This window comes from Triticum dicoccoides, chromosome 7B (assembly GCF_002162155.2).
Source record: "Triticum dicoccoides isolate Atlit2015 ecotype Zavitan chromosome 7B, WEW_v2.0, whole genome shotgun sequence".
Lineage (NCBI taxonomy): Eukaryota > Viridiplantae > Streptophyta > Magnoliopsida > Poales > Poaceae > Triticum > Triticum dicoccoides.
This window is the reverse complement of record NC_041393.1, coordinates 491011443-491015727: the sequence shown is the minus strand read 5'-3', so window position 1 is coordinate 491015727 and position 4285 is coordinate 491011443. Positions and strand designations below refer to the sequence as shown.

General features: G+C 50.0%; 1 long non-coding RNA gene across 1 annotated transcript; it reads left to right on the top strand.

Annotated features, from left to right (window-relative positions):
* The first annotated feature begins 1633 nt into the window (after positions 1-1633).
* Positions 1634-3636, top strand: LOC119342091. The gene is made up of 2 exons (XR_005165375.1): positions 1634-1819; positions 2465-3636. It is a non-coding gene; the product is annotated as an uncharacterized LOC119342091 (long non-coding RNA).
* Positions 3637-4285: the final 649 nt, after the last annotated feature.

The window sequence follows — 4285 nt, the reverse complement described above, 5'->3', positions numbered from 1 at the left end:
AGGCGCGATGGCACCGGGAGTACTGCTAGCCCATGCAGTCCCCGGATGTGAACTTGCCACACGACGGGCATTTGGACCCGCAGCGCATCCCCATCCCAGCCCGCAGCGCCGCGGTCCGTGCGGGCGCACGCGGAGAAGGTTTGCCGGCGGCAGGAGCTCCTTCACCGGAGCAGAGCGCCATGCATGCCTACGCGCTAGACTCTCCCAACTGGGAGCGCTGGTTTGTGCTAAAGCAGAGGAGGAGTGCCGCCTCGGCATCCACATCGACCACGAGGTTCCATCGCCTTCCCTGCAGGTAAAGCCGGAGGAAGAGTAGGCGGAGGCGGAGTACCAAGCCGCCCTCGAGGAGGCCCTGCAGCACGTGCTGGAGGCGAGCCGGCTCGAGGAGAACGCCCATTGGGATGGGCTGGAGCATGCCCTTGCTTTGTCTGCGGTGGGGGACTCCGTCCACGCGCCCCTGTTCGTGCCGCCACCGCCGCTGGCGCGGCCCATCATCGAGCCCAAGGCCGAGCCGTAGCCAGAGCGCGAGCCAATGCCCACGCGGAAGCGGTCAGCGCCACCCTCCTCTTGGCCTGAGGAGTCCTATCCTTGGACTGGCGAGCTCCGCGAGTAGGTGAGCGCGCCTCCCTGCTACTACGCCTCCACGCCGGAAGAGGAGGCGGTCCACCTTGAGCGGTGGAAGGCGCATTGGATCGCGGAGGGGGCCGATGTCGAGCGGCACATGCGCCGGGAGTAGCATCTGTGTCGCGACGAGGATACGCTGTGGCTTGAGGAGGAGAAGGAGGAGCGCGTCCGCCTTGCTGCTATGTCGTCGCCGCCGCAGCCGCCGGAGGAGGCTGTCCTGGCGGCCTATCATGCCGTGTTCGGTTGGGCTGGACCGCCTCCTGTCGTCATTGACCTCACCAGCAGCGACGACGACAAGGGCAAGAGGGTCTACTAGGGCAGCGTGCGGGCGTTTATTAGAGTTTTTTTAATGTTTAGTTATGTTTAAGTGAACTTTGACCCGCGTTTGACCAGCTATTTATGTATACTTATGCTTGATTAAATCTGTTTCGGCCACGTCGGCAAAAATATATATGCCTCCCGTTGGACGCATCTGCCGACCCAAATCAAAAAGCACACACACGTCCGCCTGGCTGACCTAAACGGAAAAAAACTGGTAAAGCGCACGTCCACTTAGTTCAGCGCGTTGAAGATGCCCTAAGGCGCTAATTTTTTCAACTATTGAACCAAATTGTACATCCAGGACAGGGAATCCACTTCCACACGTATGTCAGCATGTCAACTGGCATGCTTCTGAGACTTGGAATGAATAGATGACCAGAGTGAAAGAGACATTTGTGACGAATGATGTGGACTGGACAACAGTCGACAGAAGCAAGATCTTGGGCTCTTAACCTAGCGAAGATCCATGCAGACTTTTCCGCGCCATATGCGAGAAGAACGCGACGAAGTCCGGGTGGCTGCACCCTAAAGGCGTGTTTGGTTTCTTGTCTCGCACCTGCATCGCACCCATCATGCAATTTTCGCAACGTTTGGTAGGCTGCACGTCGCTCTGCGCCAGGCCCGACTGATGCAAAATAGGCCCCCCAGCCAGGCTGAGCTCGCACGCAAGTTTCGCCCGTTTCCGCGAGCCTGCATCCGCGCGAACGCCCACGCCTGCACCCACGCGATCGAAGAGGGCTAGGGCTTCTCTCCCTGTCGATTCACACCCATATCCGCGCCGCATTCCTCACCCCTCTCCTCTCTGCTGCAAACGGATCTCGCCGCCCCGTCGCCTCGCGAGCACATCGCCGGCGCGCATCCTCTCCGTGCAGAGGTTGACTCTCCTCCTCGGCTCCTCCCATCCCTCTCGAATCCCTCTCATCTATCTCTGCTGCTGTTCCCTGCACGCGCGCTTTGGTCGCAGCCGAGCTCTCGGCCATGGCCGCTGTCGCCATGGGAGCTGCTCCCCTCGCTCTTGTACAGGCGGGTGCGTCTTGGTCGGAGCCGAGCTCCCGGCCATGGCCGCCGTTGCCATTGGAGTTGCTCCCCTTGGCCCTGTACAGGCGCGGGCACCCACACGCACACATGCGCGAGCACGGGCGTTCATCCCTGCCCTCCACACACATTAGCCCACTTTCGGGTGCACAATGCATCCTCTTGCTCTACAGGCCATGTCCTGAACCTCCTCTCCTATGGATCTGTGTGATTAGCATGCATCTGTGAGCTATTGGGCAAGTAATTTGTTTGATTATCATGGATCTATGTGAGCTAACTTGTGGAAATTAGAAGGAATCAGTACTAGGAAGAAATAGTGCATATATTTGTGAGCTGATTATTCTTATTATTATGGATCTATATGAGCTAACTGCCTGAACAATTTGTTCATATATTTTATTTTGTTTTGATGATGCAAATGATGTTAATATTATCAGTTCCCATGCCTTTTATTAATTTATAAATCTGTGCTGAATTTATATAGATGGATGACAACGGCAAGATTCGAGATACGCTGATAGTGCAAGCTGCTGGTTTGTTGCTGTTGTGTGTGCCTATATGGCCACAATAACTACGAGGGCTAGAATTAGAAACTATCGTGCTCCAATTCGTTATGTTATGCTTGAGAGAGACGTAGCTAGGTTGTCCAATCTACGTTTTATCTATGAAACCAATGATATAAATTGCCATGACCTACTAAGGATGAACAGGGCCCCATTTTATAACTTGTGTAACTTGTTCCGTGATCGGAAATTGTTGGAAGACAGCATTCATACCTGCATTGAGGAGCAGGTTGCCATGTTCCTTCTTGTAGTTGGGCACAACCATAGGTTTAGGGCAATGAAACCCATATTTAGGAGGTCAATTGAAGTAATCAGTCGATACTTCAAGGCAGTTTTATATGCAATTGGGGAGTTGCGTGATGAGATGATCCAGCCCCCTTCCAATGAAGTTCATCCAAAAATCCTACATAGTAGGCGCTTCTATCCCTTCTTCAAGGTAATACTTTACCATTTAGAATTATATGGACATGCCGGATAACCCATAACGTGTCCCTCAAAACAAGAAGGAATTATTCAACCTCCGCCACTCCTCATTGAGGATCATGGTTGAGAGGGCGTTTGCAGCTTACAAGAACCGGTGGAGAATTGTGGACAACAAGCCTCACCACCCTTATCCTTCACAAGTCAAAATCGTCCTAGCTTGCTGCATTCTTCATAATTGGATACTTCAGTGGGGAGAGGATGAGTTTGTACCACCTGAGCACACTTGGACTGGAAATCCAGCATCGGATGGTGTGATTGACATAGAACATGATAATAGAACCTGGTCACAAATTAGAGATGGTTGGGCTGGGCATATGTTTGCCAATAGGGGCAATTCACGTGTGTAGAGCTCAAGTGTAGAGCTCAATTCTATATTGTAATGCACTATGAATAATTCTATGTTGTAATGCACTATGAATAATTCTATATATGTGAAGGAATGTATGTGAAGGAATGTAACATGGACCTTATGTTATGTTCCTTTGTTGGACTGTAATGCGCCCAATATGAATTTGTGGCTATCTAATATGTGAACTCTAGGATGTGCTGGACTGTAATATGGATCATATGAATTTGTGGCTCTATAATATGTGGACTCTTAAGATGTACTTGTGCTGGATACCCGATTTATGTGCACTCTCTATTATCCTGATGCATTTCTTTAGCTATTTTGTGTCATCAATTGCTATAAACTGCTTATATACTTGTACAAACAGCAAAGATGTTGCAAAATTTTTGCTTTTCTTACTTAAATCATCTCTGCAATTTTGAAGACATGTGAATATATATTCTTTTATTACTTCAATCAGCAAAGATATCTAGTCTGGAGTACATGTCATTAAAATTATATTCTAATTATTTTACATACATGAACAAGCACCCACATCATACAACCTACCAAACAACATATGTTGTATGCCGCATCTCTCATGCAACCACACATGCAACAAACCAAACAAAATCTGAGCTGAGCCTGTCTCGTCTCATGCAGTACACCAAACAGACATTTCAACTCATTTTTGCATGAGCTCAACCAGGCCAACCCCAGCCAAGCTCCTTCATGCAATGCATGACAGATGCACCCAGGCAACCAAACACGCCCTAAGTCACTCTCATGATCCACAGGTTACAGCCAACGAAGATTTTTGTTCTTCCTTATCTTCTGTCCGCCCAAGTCAGCAAAGTTCATTAAGATCTTTCCCTCCCAAGAAAGAAAGGCATAATATATTTTGGAGCTCTATATATAGGAGCTGAAAGCA